General features: G+C 48.2%; 1 long non-coding RNA gene across 1 annotated transcript in view; it reads left to right on the top strand.

The window, feature by feature from the left end:
- Positions 1-15,561, top strand: part of LOC140495760 (uncharacterized) — an 82,322-nt gene extending 66,761 nt beyond the window's left edge. The window contains exon 4 of the long non-coding RNA XR_011964091.1: positions 10,945-15,561. This is a non-coding gene — a long non-coding RNA (uncharacterized lncRNA). The remainder of the gene's footprint in view (positions 1-10,944) is intronic.
- The last annotated feature ends 421 nt before the right edge of the window (positions 15,562-15,982 follow it).

Genomic DNA, 15,982 nt, shown 5'->3' with positions numbered 1-15,982 from the left:
TGTACCTTCCTGCGAAGGTACATCCAGTTTGAGGGAGAAAGCACCGATGTGGTTGATCCTTTCGGGATCTGGACCAGCAAATGGCAGGTCAGGATAACTCTCAAGGTCGATGCCAGTGGGAACAGCCTGCACCCACCCTCCAGCTTTGCAATTGGAGGGAGCAGAGGGTACCTGACATACGCAGGGCAGCCGAAAGTGTACCGAACCTGTCAGGCCACATGGAGGCGCAATGTAAGGTCATTATTTGTCGCTTCCGCAAGAAGGAGGGTCACCTAACAAAGGAATGCAAAGAGGCCAAGAACTGCAGTCTGTGTGGAGAGGCGGGTCACGTGTACCTATGCACAGATGGCTGGAGATGGCAATGCGAACCGTGGACCGCAAAAGGCCAGCAAGGTACCACAAACCAGCAGGGGAACAGTGTCTGGGGGCACCCAGAAGGATGGTGCGGAACAGACGGCAGCCAGCGGGGAGGTGTAGCAGCCAATCCAAGCTCCCACAGGACAGACGGTGGAAATGGAGGAGGAGCAAACCAAGGAGGCAGATGAGTGGATTCCTGTAAAAACCAGGAAGAGGAAACCTGACCAGGCCCCCGAAACCACCCAGCAAAGGGGGAAACGACACAATGGGATACCGCACAGGAGCTACAGGAGATGGTCGAGCTTGTGGGCCCATGGGCCGTCAGTTTGGTCGGGGGGGGCAACGATAGCCGCGCCTCCGGCCTGGGTATCCTGTTGCGAGGAGGCAACTTCACCATCTCCGAGGTTAAGGAGGTGGTGGGCGGGCGCCTCCTCATCGCCGACGTCATGTACAGGAATGCTCCCCTGAGACTGATTAATGGTGTATGCCCCAGTGGGTAAGAGTGAACGGTTGGCCGTCCTGCAGCAGCTTCCACTGCTGCTGGCTACGTCCAGGCCGGTCATTCTGGCCGGAGTCTTCAACTGTATCATTGATGCAGCTGGACGATCTGGCGGGGGAGACAGTAAACTGGACACCACGTCCAGAGTCCAGATGGAAATGGTCAAAGGTGCCAAGCTGCGCGATGTCTTCAGCACCCCTGCAGATTGAGCGCAGCGTAGATACACCTGGTCACGGGCAGACGGGTCTATCCGCTCAAGGATAGATTACCTGTTTGTGTCCCGAACACTCTCGGTCAGATCCACCAATGTCAAACCGGTGTTCTTCTCTGACCACTGCCTCCTGCTGGCCAACTGTCACCTCCAGGATGAGCAGTGGGCTGGTAAGGGAATGTGGAAGTTGAACACAAAGCTGTTGACCCCGGGAAACATTGAGGAGCTCAAGAGGGACTACACAGGTTGGAGAACCGTGAAGCCCCTCTTTGAGTCCCCAGCGGACTGGTGGGAAACAGTAAAAGGGAACATCAAGAGGTTCTTCATCCTCAAAGGTGTTCAGGAGGCGAGAGGGAGGCGGGGAAAACTGTCTCAGCTCCAGGAAAATATGCAGAACCTGCTCCTGCTGCAGACGATGGGGGTCGATGTCACAGAGGACCTCAAGGAGGTGAAGGGCCAGCAAGCCTCGTTCCTTGCCTCAGAGGCCTCCAAGATAATCTTTCGGTCCAGGGTCCGCTCGGTGGAGCAGGACGAGACGTGCTCACGTTTCTTCTTCCAGAAGGTGCACAAAGAGAGCTCCGTGCTCAGCAGCCTGAAGGAAGAAGATGGCTCGGTAACGTCATCTCAGGCTGATGTCATGAGGATCAGTAAATCCTTCTATGCCAGTCTGTATGACGCGAAGCCGACTGACAGCGCGGCCTCCCAGTCGTTCCTGTCCTCTATCACGGAGGTCCTAGATGACGGAACACGAGAGAGGCTGGACCAGCCGCTATCTCTGGATGAACTGACCAAGGCCCTCGAGTCCTTTGAAAAGAATAAAACTCCCGGAAGCGACGGCTTACCGGTTGAGCTCTATTCGGCTCTGTGGGATTTGATTGGCCAAGACCTGCTGGAGGTTTATGTCAGTATGCTTCGGGCAGGTACCATGAGTGAATCCATGAGGAAAGGCATCATCACCCTCATCTACAAGCGGAAGGGAGAGAGGGAGGAAATCAGAAATTGAAGACCAATCTCACTATTGAATGCGGATTACAAAATCTTGGCAAAGATCATTGCCAGCTGAAAATGTGTTGCTGGAAAAGCACAGCAGGTCAGGCAGCATCCAAGGAGCTGGAGAATCGACATTTCAGGCATGAACCCTTCTTCAGGAATGAGGAAAGTGTGCCAAGCAGGCTAAGATAAAAGGTAGGGAGGAGGGACTTGGGGGAGGGGTGTTGGAAATGCGATAGGTGGAAGGAGGTCAAGGTGAGGGTGATAGGCCGGAGTGGGGGTGGGGGCGGAGAGGTCAGGAAGAAGATTGCAGGTTAGGAAGGTGGTGCTGAGTTCGAGGGATTTGACTGAGACAAGGTGGGGGGAGGGGAAATGAGGAAACTGGAAAAATCTGAGTTCATCCCTTGTGGTTGGAGGGTTCCTAGGCGGAAAATGAGGTGCTCTTCCTCCAGTCGTCGTGTTGCTATAGTCTGGCGATGGAGGAGTCCAAGGACCTGCTTGTCCTTGGTGGAGTGGGAGGGGGAGTTGAAGTGTTGAGCCACAGGGTGGTTGGGTTGGTTGGTGCGGGTGTCCCAGAGGTGTTCTCTGAAACATTCCGCAAGTAGGCGGCCTGTCTCCCCAATATAGAGGAGGCCACATCGAGTGCAGCGGATGCAGTAAATGATGTGTGTGGAGGTGCAAGTGAATTTGTGGCGGATATGGAAGGATCCCTTGGGGCCTTGGAGGGAAGTAAGGGGGAAGGTGTGGGCGCAAATTTTGCATTTCTTGTGGTTGCAGGGGAAGGTGTTGGGAGTGGAGGTTGGGTTGGTGGGGGGTGTGGACCTGACAAGGGAGTCACGGAGGGAGTGGTCTTTTCGGAACGCTGATAGGGGAGGGGAGGGAAATATATCCTTGGTGGTGTGGTCCGTTTGGAGGTGGCCGAAATGACGACGGATGATACGATGTATATGGAGGTTGGTGGGGTGGTAGGTGAGGACCAGTGGGGTTCTGTCCTGTGGCGATTGGAGGGGCGGGGCTCAAGGGCGGAGGAGCAGGACGTGGAGGAGATGCGGTGGAGAGCATCGTCGAGCACGTCTGGGGGGAAATTGCGGTCTTTGAAGAAGGAGGCCATCTGGGTTGTTCGGTATTGGAACTGGTCCTCCTGGGAGCAGATGCGGTGGAGACGAAGGAATTGGGAATATGGGATGGCATTTTTACAGGGCCAGGGTGGGAGGAGGTGTAGTCTAGTTAGCTGTGGGAGTCGGTCAGTTTATAGTAAATGTCCGTGTTGATTCAGTCGCCCGAGATAGAAATGGAGAGGTCTAGGAAGGGGAGGGAGGAGTCTGAGATGGTCCAGGTAAATTTGAGGTCGGGGTCGAAGGTGTTGGTAAAGTGGATGAACTGTTCAACCTCCTCGTGGGAGCACGAGGCAGCGCCGATACAGTCATCGATGTAGCGGAGGAAAAGGTGGGGTGTGGTGTCAGTGTAGCTGCGGAAGATGGACTGTTCCACTTATCCGACAAAGAGGCAGGCATAGCTGGGGCCCATGTGGGTGCCCATGGCTACTCCTTTGGTTTGGAGGAAGTGGGAGGATTGGAAAGAGAAGTTGTTCAGGGTGAGGACCAGTTCAGTCAGTCGAAGGAGGGTGTCAGTGGAAGGGTACTGGTTGGTACATCGGGAAAGGAAGAAGCGGAGGGCTTTGAGTCCTTCGTGATGGGGGATGGAGGTGTACAGGGACTGGATGTCCATGGTGAAGATAAGACGTTGGGGACCGGGGAATCGAAAATCATGGAGGGGGTGGAGGGCGTGGATGGTGTCCCGAAATAAGGTGGGGAGTTCTTGGACTAAGGGGACAGGACCGTGTCGAGGTATGCAGAGATGAGTTCGGTGGGGCAGGAGCAGGCTGAGACAATGGGTCGGCCGGGGCAGTCACGTTTGTGGATTTTGGGCAGGAGGTAGAAACGGGCTGTGCGGGGTTGTGGGACTATGAGGTTGGAGGTGGTGGATGGGAGATCCCCTGAGGAGATGAGGTTATGAATGGTCTGGGAGATGGTGGTTTGGTGATGGGAGGTGGGGTCATGGTCAAGGGGGCAGTAGGAGGAGGTGTCCGCGAGCTGGCGTTTAGCCTCAGCGGTGTAAAGGTCGGTGCGCCTCCCTTGTCTGCCGGTTTGATGGTGAGGCTGGGCTTGGAACGGAGTGAGTGGAGGGCTGCACATTCCGAGGGTGAGAGGTTGGAGTGGGTGAGAGGGGTGGAGAGGTTGAGGCGGTTAATGTCGTGGCAGCAGTTGGCTATGAAGAGATTGAGGGCAAGTAAGAGGCCAGCACGGGGTGTCCAGATGGATGGGGTGGGTTGGAGGCGGGGGAAGGGATCTTCAGAGGGTGGGCGAGAATCCTGCTAAAAGATCATCGCCAACCGGGTCAGCTCTGCTCTGGGATCAGTGATCCACCCTGACCAAACCTGTGCTGTCCAGGCAGGAAGATTGCTGAGAGTCTCGCACTCCTCAGGGATACGATTGCCTACATGCAGTACAGGGGGGTTGGACACCTGCCTCATCAGCCTGGACCAGGAGAAAGCCTTTGACAGGATATCGCACACGTATATGAGAGATGTTCTCTCCAAAATGGGCTTTGGGGAGGGAATCTGCAATTGGATCAGACTGCTCTACACCAACATTGTCAGTGCTGTCTTAATCAATGGGTGGGAATCAGAGAGCTTCCCAGTCAGATCTGGAGTCAGGCAGGGCTGCCGTGTCTCTCCAGCCTTGTGTGTGTGTTCCATAGAGCCATTTGCCGAGTCCATCAGGAAGAATGCGAGCCTGAGAGGGGTGACTATTCCTGGCAATGGGGGCCTATAGGTTAAGGCCTCCCTGTACATGGATGACGTCGCTGTTTTCTGCTCGGATTCGCTGTCCATGCACAGACTCATGTGCATATGTGACCAGTTCAAACGGGCTTCGGGAGCCAAGGTCAACCGAAGCAAGAGCGAGGCCATGCTCTTCGGGAACTGGGCCGACCAATCCTCAATCCCCTTCACCGTCAGGACTGACCACCTGAAGGTGCTGGGTATTTGGTTCGGGGGGGAGGCTGGGGCATGCGCCAAGTCTTGGGAGGAGCGTATCAGCAAAGTGAGGCAGAAGGAAGCTACATTCGCTCTCGGTCGCGGGTAAAAACAGGATGGTGTGTTGCCACCCAGGTGTCAGGGTCCAGGATATCTCAGAGCAGATGCTGAATGTTCTCAAAGGGGAGGGGGAGCAGCCAAGTGTCATTGTGCAAATTAACGCAAATGACAGAGGTAGAAATAGGGATGAGGTTCTGCAGACTGGTTATGGAGAGCAAGGAAAAAGATTAAAAACCAGGAGCTCTTAGATGATAGCCTCTGGATTACTTCCAATATCACATGCTAGTGACGGTAAGAATGGCAGATGAACGTGTGGCTAAAGAATTGGTGCAGGGGGCAGGGATTCAGACTTTTAGATCATTGGCATCTACTCAGGAGCAGAGGTGACCTGTTCAAGAGGGGGACAATATTTTGGCGGCCAGGTTTCCTAGTGCTACAAGGAAGGGTTTAAACTGGATTGGTGGGGGGTGGATGTGTGGAAGGAGACACAGTAATCAAAAACAATGAATGAAGAGACAGGTTAGGCTGGAATATGACAAGGAGCAAGGAGTGCCTGTTAAATTAAATTGCATTTATTTTAGTGCAAGAGAGTTGACAGGTAAAGCCGATGAACTCATGGTGTCAATATGTACTTGGGACTGCAAGATTATATTCTGGATTAGTGGTGCTGGAAGAGCACAGCAGTTCAGGCAGCATCCAAGGAGCTTCGAAATCGACGTTTTGGGCAAAAGCCCTTCATCAGGAATAAAGGCAGTGAGCCTGAAGCATGGAGAGATAAGCTAGAGGAGGGTGGGGGTGGGGAGAAAGTAGCATAGAGTACAATGGATGAGTGGGGGAGGGGATGAAGGTGATAGGTCAGGGAGGAGAGGGTGGAGTGGATAGGTGGAAAAGGCAGGTAGGACAAGTCCAGACAAGCCATGGGGACAGTGCTGAGCTGGAAGTTTGGAACTAGGGTGAAGTGACCTTCAGTCAGTCCACTGACCTTCCGAAGAGTTACCCACCCATTCAGTAAACGCAGGAGTTTACTGAATGGAGGAAATCAGAAGGTTGAAAAAGGGACATGAGATTATGGTGAATCCAAAGAGGTTCTTAAAGGAAAAACAATAACTAGAGACAGAATAGGACCCCTCAAGGATCAAAGTGGACATGTATGTGGAGAACTGCAGGAGATGGCCCAGTCTGTCCAACCCTTCCCCATCAGACAGCTCACTTATTCCTCCTCAATTGTAATAAACCTCTTCTGACTGCTCTCCTAATGCAGTTACACTCTGCCTTTAAGTGAGGAGAAAACCAATCTGAAGCCAGGGACAGCTATTCTGTGTCTGCTTTTTTGATATGCCTCCTCTCTGGTTACACTCAATTTGAGCTCTGTCGGGCTCCCTCCAAACTGAGAGCCTTCCATTGATTGGGTGCAGGTCGTCAACATACCCAGCCTCTTGTGACCAGTCTGGAAAGTGGGATGCTAACATTGTTGAGTTCAACTGAAACTGGCGAATGTGTTCCCAAACCAGTACTGGCTCTGTAGATGCAAGTGAATATCCTTCATATACCCATGAGACACGGTGAAACACTGGGGAGGCGACAGTCTGGTGGTATTATCACTGGACTATTAATCTGGAGACCCTGGTCATATCCTGGGGATCTGGGTTCAGACCCTGTCACTGTAGATAGTGAAATTTGAATTCCTGGATGGGGGGTAAACAAAATATTTGGAATTATCAGTCTAATCATCGAATCCCTACAGTGTGGAAACAGGCCCTTCAGCCCAACAAGCCCACACTGGCCCTCTGAAGAGTATCCCACCCAGACTCATTCCCTTACCCTATTACTCCACATTTATCCCCGATCAATTCACCTGGCTTGCACATCTTTGGACTGTGAGAGGAATCTGGAGCACCTGGAGGAAACCCACGCAGACACGGGGAGAATGTGCAAACTCCACACAGACAGTCACCCGAGGCTGGAATCAAACTCGGGTCCCTGGCGCAGAGAGGCAGCAGTGCTAACCACTGAGCCACCGTGCTTAATGACCATAATTGGGAAAAAAAGCAATGTGGCTTACTAATGCTCTTTGAGGAAAGAAGCTGCCTCTCTGACTTGATCTGCAGATGCTGGAAACCAGAGTCTAGATTAGAGTGGTGCTGGAAAAGCACAGCAAGTCAGTCAGCATCCGAGGAGCAGGAAAATCGACGTTTCGGGCAAAAGCCCTTCATCAGGAATACAGACAGAGAGCCTGAAGGGTGGAGAGATAAGTGAGAGGAGAGTGGGGGTGGGGAGAAAGTAGCATAGAGTGCAATAGATGAGTGGGGGAGGGGATGAAGGTGGTAGGTTGGGGGGAGGGTGGAGTGGATAGGTGGAAAAGAAGATAGGCAGGTAGGACAAGTCATGGGGACAGTGCTGAGCTGGAAGTTTGGAGCTAGGGTGAGGTGGGGGGAGGGGAAATGAGGAAACTGTTGAAGTCCACGTTGATGCCCTGGGGTTGAAGTGTTCAGAGGCGGAAGATGACGCGTTCTTCCTCCAGGCGTCTGGTGGTGAGGGAGCGGCAGTGAAGGAGGCCCAGGACCTCCATGTCCTCGGCAGAGTGGGAGGGGGAGTTGAAATGTTGGGCCACAGGGCGGTGTGGTTGATTGGTGCGGGTGTCCCAGAGATGTTCCCTAAAGTGCTCTGCTAGGAGGCATCCGGTCTCCCCAATGTAGAGGAGACCGCATCGGGAGCAACGGATACAATAAATGATATTAGTGGATGTGCAGGTAAAGCTTTGATGGATGTGGAAGGCTCCTTTGGGGCCTTGGATGGAGGTGAGGGAGGAGGTGTGGGCGCCGGTTATGCAATTCCTGCGGTGGCAGGGGACGGTGCCAGGATGGGAGGGTGGGTTGTAGGGGGGCGTGGACCTGACTAGGTAGTCACAGAGGGAACGGACTTGGCTGAAGACGGAAAGGGGTGGGGAGGGAAATATATCCCTGGTGGTGGGGTCTGTTTGGAGGTGGCGGAAATGTCGGCGGATGATTTGGTTTATGCGAAGGTTGGTAGGGTGGAAGGTGAGCACCAGGGGCGTTCTGTCCTTGTTACGGTTGGAGGGGTGGGGTCTGAGGGCGGAGGTGCGGGATGTGGACGAGATGCATTGGAGGGCATCTTTCACCATGTTGGAAGGGAAATTGCGGTCTCTAAAGAAGGAGGCCATCTGGTGTGTTCTGTGATGGAACTGGTCCTCCTGAGAGCAGATACAGCAAAGGCGGAGGAATTGGGAATATGGGATGGCTTTTTGTAGGAGGTAGGGTGGGAAGAGGTGTAATCCAGGTAGCTGTGGGAGTCGGTGGGTTTGTAAAAGATGTCGGTGTCAAGTTGGTCGTCATTAATGGAGATGGAGAGTTCCAGGAAGGGGAGGGAGGTGTCAGAGATGGTCCAGGTAAATTTAAGATTAGGGTGGAATATGTTGGTGAAGTTGATGAATTGCTCAATCTCCTCGCGGGAGCACGAGGAAGCGCCAATGCAGTCATCAATGTAGCGGAGGAAGAGGTGGGGAGTGGTGCCGGTGTAATTACGGACGATTGACTGTTCTAAGTATGTACCTGTCAGGCAAGCGAGAGCGCCGCGGTTTACTATAGAAGCTGAATCTCTTGTCAAGAGGAAGAAGGAGTCTTATGTAAAGATGAGACATGAAGGCTTAGTTGGGGTGCTTCAGAATTACAAGTTAGCCAGGATAGACCTAAAGAGAGAACTAAGAAGAGCCAGGAGGGGACATGAGAAGTCTTTGGTGGATAGGATCAAGGAAAACCCCTTAAGTATATCAGCAATAAAAGAATGACGAGAGTAAGATGAAGACCAGTCAAGGACAGTAGTGGGGAGTTGTGCAAGGAATGCGAGGAGATAGGAGAGGCACTAAATGAATATTTTTCATCAGTATTCACACAGGAAAAAGACAACGTTGTCGAGGAGAATACTGAGATACAGACTATTAGACTAGACGGGATTGAGGTTCATAGAGAGGAGGTGTTAGTAATTCTGGAAAGTGTGAAAATAGATAAATCCCCTGGGCCGGATGGGATTTATCCAAGATTCTCTTGGAAGCCAGAGTGGAAATTGCAGAGCCTTTGGGTTTGATCTTTATGTTGTCATTGTCGACAGGAATAGTGCCAGAAAACTGGAAGATAGCAAATGTTCTCTCCTTGTTGGAGTAGAAAGAATCCTGATAATTATAGACCGGTGAGCTTTACTTCGGTTATGGGTAAAGTGTTGGAAAGAATTGTAAGAAATATGATTTATAATCATCTAGAAAGGTATAATTTGATTAGGGATCGTCAACACAGTTTTGTGAAGGATAGGGATTAGTGGTGCTGGAAGAGCACAGCAGTTCAGGCAGCATCCAAGGAGCTTCGAAATCGACGTTTTGGGCAAAAGTCCTTTTTACCTCTTTGTGAAGGATAGGCCATGCCTCACAAATCTTATTGAATTATTTGCGAAGGTGATCAGACAGGTGGATGAGGGTAAACCGGTTGATGTGTGTATGGATTTCAGTAAAGCATTTGATAAGGTTCCTGTGATAGGCTATCGCACAAAGTACAGTGGCATGGGATTGAGGGTGGTTTAGCAGTTTGGATCAGAAATTGGCTAGCTGAAAGAAGACAGATCGTGGTAGTTGATGGCAAATGTTCATCCTGGAGTTCAGTTACCAGTGGTGAACAGCAAGGATCAGCTTTGGGGCCACTGCTGTTTGTCATTTTTATAAATGACCTGGATGCGTGGAAGGAAGGGTTAGTAAATTTGCAGATGACACTTAGGTTGGTTGAGTTGTGGATAGTGCGGAAGAATTTTGCAGGTTACAGAGGGACATAGATAAGCTGCAGAGCTGGGCTGAGAGGTGGCAAATGAAGTTTAATGCAGAAAAGTGTGAGGTGATTCACTTTGGAAGGAGCAACAGGAATAAAGAGTACTGGGCTAATGATACGATTCTTAGCAGTGTGGATGAACAGAGAGATCACAGTGTCCATGTACATAGATCCCTGAAAGTTGCCACTCAGGTTGATCGGGTTGTTAAGAAGGCATACGGTGTGTTAGCTTTTATGAGTAGAGGGATTGAGTTTCAGAGCCATGAGGTCATGTTGCAGCTGTATAAAACTCTAGTGCAGCCGCACTTGGAGTATTGTGTACAATTCTGGTCACAGCATTACGGTAAGGATATGGAAGCTTTGGAAAGGGTGCAGAGGAGATTTACCAGAATGTTGCCTGATATGGAGGGAAGGTCTTGTGAAAAGGCTGAGGGACGTGAGGCTGTTTTTGTTAGAGCGAAGAAGGTTGAGAGGTGACTTGGTAGAGACATATAAGATAATCAGAGGATTAGATAGGGTGGACAGTGAGAACCTTTTTCCTCGGATGACGATGCCTCGCACGAGGGGACATAGCTTTAAATTGAGAGGTGATAGATATAGGACAGATGTAAGAGGTAGTTTCTTTACTCAGAGAATAGTAAGGGCATGGAACGCAGTGCTGCAACAGCAGTAGACTCGCCAACTTTAAGGGCATTTAAATAATCATTGGGAAGGCATATGGATGAAAATGGAATAGTGTAGTTTAGATGGACTTAGATTGGTTTCACAGGTGGAGGGAACATCGAGGGCTGAAGGGCCTGTACTGTGCTGTTATGTTCTATATTTTAAACAAAAATAATGTTAATGCTTAGGATCACAATGAAGATGGAGATTTTGAAGAGAACCAACCGACCAAATGCATTCAGAATTATTTGTTTGTGTAAATCGTAATGCTGAATCATTAACTCGGTTTCTCTCTCCACAGATGCTGCCAGACCTGATAAGTATTTCCATTGCCCATTTTTATTTCTAACAGGAGCTGCTCAGACTAGATCACATGTTCCCGTACTGCACATTCCATGTTGGCACCAGCACAAGCTGATTGGGCTCAGTGGCCTTTTCCTGAATTATATTTTCTATATGTTTCCTTGTGTTGAGAAACTTTTAACATTCCGATTTGGCACTTCGGTTAATGATTCACCAAACTAATATGTATTTGTGATGATTCCTGGAAAAAATCTGGATGGTTTCAGGTAAGGTAACTTTTTGGTCCGTTTGATCTCATTATCTTATCTGACAACACCAATGTTCCCCAATTAATGGGTCCATTGTCCATTGCGTACCATCTTTTCCATCACAGTCTTTGCCAAGATTCATATCCTGATGGCCCTGAGAAACTTTCCCTTCACAAATATCAACCTGTACATTCTTGGTCTATCTCTAAGAAGTACACCTCCTCTCCATTATGAAATAGCTTTAGTATTTCAAAAATATCTTCTGTGGGCTTGAAAGGAGTCTGTTTACAAACTCATTCCTCAAAACTGTCCCTCCAATACTAGGAGATAAGATTGTCAACTTCATCTACAGCTTGCACCGACACAATTTGAAAATCCATAGCAATAAGCACAAAGAACTCGAGATGTTACAGTCCCTATGAAGATTGATATTTTTTAGAAAGGAATTTGAGTTCCCAGTGGTTGATTGAAAGGATCACAAGACAAGAACTGTAAGACACCAATTAAAGGCAATGTTTCCTAAACACTGTTCACTGGACAATTTCTATTCTAAAACACAGAAGAGATCCCCCATTGACTTTAAAAGAAACAAAAAAAATCCCCCTTAGAAAAAAAAAGAACAGAAATTGCTAGAAAAGCTCAGCAGGTCTGGCAGCATCTGTGGAGAGAAATCCGAGTTCATGTTTTGGGTTGAATAACCCTTCAAAATCTCCCTCAACAGTTAGACTTCATGCTGTCCTTTAAGTTGACACTTCATTATTCAGGAACTAGTCTGAAGCTAGTTTCAGTCCCTGATGGCTTACAATTTCCTTTTCTGGCTGGGTAACATCTAAAACTACATGTCATGATGAGATTTACACTCGAGCTCCCTCCCTCTAGCAAAAGTTAGGTGAGTTGTCCAAACTCATTTCAATCCTCACAAACAAGGTATCTTCAATTTGATTGTGAGCTCCCACCCATGTTCCTGCTTCTGCTTTAGCCTGCTGCGCTTTTCCAGCAACACATTTTCAGCTCTGCTTTAGCTGTGTCAGCATCATTGAATAATATCCACAATGTGTCAACTTTCATCTGGATGGCACTAGTTAAGCCAGGCATGAGCTGCTGAAATGGCTGCTCTGAATGTGACCTAAGCTGTGGGATTTATCTGTAGAGTTTTTCATGTTCCTTGCTGTAAGCTTGGATTTCTGGTTTTGATTTAGCAATGTGTTATTAAGAAAGGAAGAGAACAAAAAGAGCAAAGGAACAGTCTTGAAAGGATGCTGAGATGCCCTGAGATGACGTTGGTAGTCACCAACGTGGATGCCCCTTACAGTCAGCAGTGAGTTGAAGTTGCCAGGTTAATCCCCCTTAAAATGCACTCATTCCTGCTTAGTGAGACCTGCACCTCAACACCAGGGGGAGACGGTAGCTTTCTGATATTGCTGCTAGACTATACAATCCAAGAAACTCAGCTGATGTTCCAGGGTCCCGGGTTCAAATTTCATCTTGGAATTTGAATCCATTAAAAAGTCTGGAGTCTAATGATGACCATAAAGCCATCATCAATAGTCAGGAAGTTGCTGTTCTTACCTGGTCTGGCCTTCATGTGACTCCAGACACACAGCAATGTGATTAACTCTTAACCCCTGCACAAACAATGCAGAAATAGTTTGTGATGCCCACATTCTGTGAATGAATGCAAAAAGTATTATGTGATAAAAGGCAGGGAGTTATTCCTGCACTGGAGATGAGACTCAGTGGATTTCTCACTCAATTTTCCCACATTTTTCATGATAGCCCACGTTATTTATGCCCCTGTAAGACTGCAACCTAACTGTCTGTTCACCGTCTACTCGCTGAGTAAGCCAATCATTGTTTACAGGAGTAAATATCTTATCCCTTCTCTCCAGAGAAACAACCTTTAATTTTAACCCAAACTTGTCTGGGCAAATTCAGAATAAACTCCCTTCATACTTTCATTTTATCCTAAATTAAACACAGCAATCTTATAAACCTCTTACTTGTAACATGATGGTGTGTGGTAGCTTTGCAGTATGACACCGCCATGACTCAGCTGATTTAGGTGTTTGAAATCACAAAGGATTTAGCTGGAAGGAATAAAGAGAACATAAGAACTAAGAACATGTGAACTAGGAACAGGAGTAGGCCATCCAGCCCTTCGAGCCTGCTCCACCACTCAATAAGATCATGGTTGATCTTTTCATAGACTCAGCTCCACTTACCTGCATTTTTCACCATATTCTTTAATTCCTTCATTTTCCAAAAAAGTATCTACTTTAGCTTTAAAAGTGATTACTGAAGTAGCATCAACCACTTCCCTGGGCAAGGAATTACAGAGCTGAAAATGTGCTGCTAGAAAAGCGCAGCAGGTCAGGCAGCATCCAAGGAACAGGAGAATCAATGTTTCGGGCATGAGCCCTTCTTCAGGAATGCAGGAGAATCGACGTTTTGGGCATGAGCCCTTCTTCAGGACCTGCTGCGCTTTTCCAGCAACACATTTTCAGCTCTGATCTCCAGCATCTGCAGTCCTCACTTTCCCCTCAAGGAATTCCAGAGGTTAACAACCCGCTGGGTGAAGAAGTTCCTTCTCAGTTCAGTTCTAAACCTGCTTCCTCTAACCTTGAGGCCATGCCCTCTTGTCCTATTCTCACCTGCCAGTGGAAACATCCTCTCTACTTCTATTTTATCGATTCCCTTCATAATTTTATATATTTCTATAGGATCCCCCCTCATTCTTCTGAATTCCAAAGAATATAATCCCTGCCTACTCAACCTCTCCTCATAAGTCAACCCCCTCAAATCCGGAATCAACCTAGTGAACCTCCTCTGCACCCCCTCCAGTGTCAGTACATCCTTTCTTAAGCAAGGAGAACAAATCTGCATGCAGTACTCCAGGTGTGGCCTCTTGTACAGCTGTAACATTACCTCTCTGCTTTTAAAATCAACTCCTTTAGAAATGAAGGACAAGATTACATTTGCCTTCCGAGTTACTTGTTGCACCTGCAGACCAATCTTCTGCGATTCATGCACAAGGACACCCAGGTCCCTCTGCAAATCAGCATGCTGCAGCTTTTTACCGTTCAACTAATAATCTATTTTGCTGTTACTCCTACCAAAACGTATGATTGCACGTTTACTAACATTTATTCCATCTGCCAGGCTTTTGCCCACTCACTCAATGTATCTATGTTCCTCTGCAAAGTTTCACAATCCAAAGAGAAACGTTACTGAAGAGTCAATGAGCTCAAGGCTCAAATTCGAGAAGATTTGCATAAGAGGCAGAAGTAATATGAGACAGGTTCTTTTGCATGGTAACTGTTTGGATTTTAAATGGATCAAGCAAGAACAGAAATTGCTGGAGGAACTCAGCAGCACCTGCGGAGAGAAAAACCGAGTTAACATTTTATAGAACATAGAGAAGTACAGCACAGAGCAGGCCCTGTGCCGAGGTTTAATCCTAAGGTAAAATATAGTAACTAAACCTACGCACCCCTCAACTCACTGCTCTCTATTTGCATGTCCAGCATTCGCTTAAATGTCCCCAATGACTCTGCTTCCACCAGCACAGCTGGCAACGCATTCCATGCATTCACAACTCCCTGAGTAAAGAGTCTACCTCTGACATCTCCTTTATACCTTCCTCCTAATATCTTCAGACTATGACTCCTCGTACCAGTTAATCCTGCCCTGGGGAAAAGTCTCTGGCTATTGACTCTATCTATTCCACTCATTATTTTGTATACCTCGTTCAGGTCTCCTCTCTTCCTCCATCTCTCCAGAGAGAAAAGTCCAGGACTCCTCTTCAGGACTTAAAAGAACGATTCTAAGGAAGGATTACTGGACCTCTCTCTCTCTCTCTCTCTCTCTCTCTCTCCACAGATGCTGCCAGACCCTAATGAGTTTCTCCAGCACTTTCTGTTTTTATTTGTTTCAGGGTCTCCAAGTGCCATCCACGGTTCTTTGTTTTGTTTTGGGATTTGGAAATTGCTTACTCTGTAGGGGACACCGATTCAGTATTAGTATTGAAAAGAGAATCGAAGAAACACTCAACAGAGAGACAATTGCTTGGATGCGACAAAGAGCAAAGGAATGGGACAAACTGGATTGCTGTTTGAAAGAGCTGGCACAGAATTGATGGGCCGAATGGTTGCTTGCACCGTGATATTTGCTGATTTGCCATTTAGGTCAGCCAAAGTAGCATCGAACATGGATCCCTCACAGCTAACTGCTCCAGCAGACTGAAGAAAATTGTGAAACAACATCCGTTATATTCTGCATTTACAAACTGTCTCAATGGGTCTACTCATGGTCCCTTTATTTATTAAACATTAAGAACACTGTAAATATCTGCATCTGTGATTGTAAACTGTACCAATTTCAATAAAATCCTTTCCTAAATACATTTCTCTCTGTTTTTCTGCCAAGCATTCCCATTAGCACGTATCCTGTTGAACTTTGAACTTCTTCAACGTACCTGGTACACAACCCAGCAAGGGGGAGGGGTGGGGGAGGTGACTGCCTAGTGGTATTATCGCTGGATTGTTAACCCAGAGTCTCAAAAATGTTCTGAGGACTTGGTTCAATTTGAATTGCTGGAATTTGAACCTTAGTGGAATTTGACTTCAATTTCTAAAAAATTATATTTAAGGGTCTAATGATGACCAGGAAGCCATTATTGAAGGAAGGAAATTGTCATCCTTACCTGGTCTGGCCTATATGTGACTCCAGACCCACAGCAATGTGCCTCTGGGCAATTAGGGATATGCAATAAATAGCCAGCTACACCCA

The sequence above is a fragment of the Chiloscyllium punctatum genome, chromosome 25 (assembly GCF_047496795.1).
Source record: "Chiloscyllium punctatum isolate Juve2018m chromosome 25, sChiPun1.3, whole genome shotgun sequence".
Classification (NCBI taxonomy): Eukaryota; Metazoa; Chordata; class Chondrichthyes; order Orectolobiformes; family Hemiscylliidae; genus Chiloscyllium; species Chiloscyllium punctatum.
The sequence above is the reverse complement of the archived record's forward strand: the minus strand, read 5'-3'. Positions and strand labels throughout refer to the sequence as shown.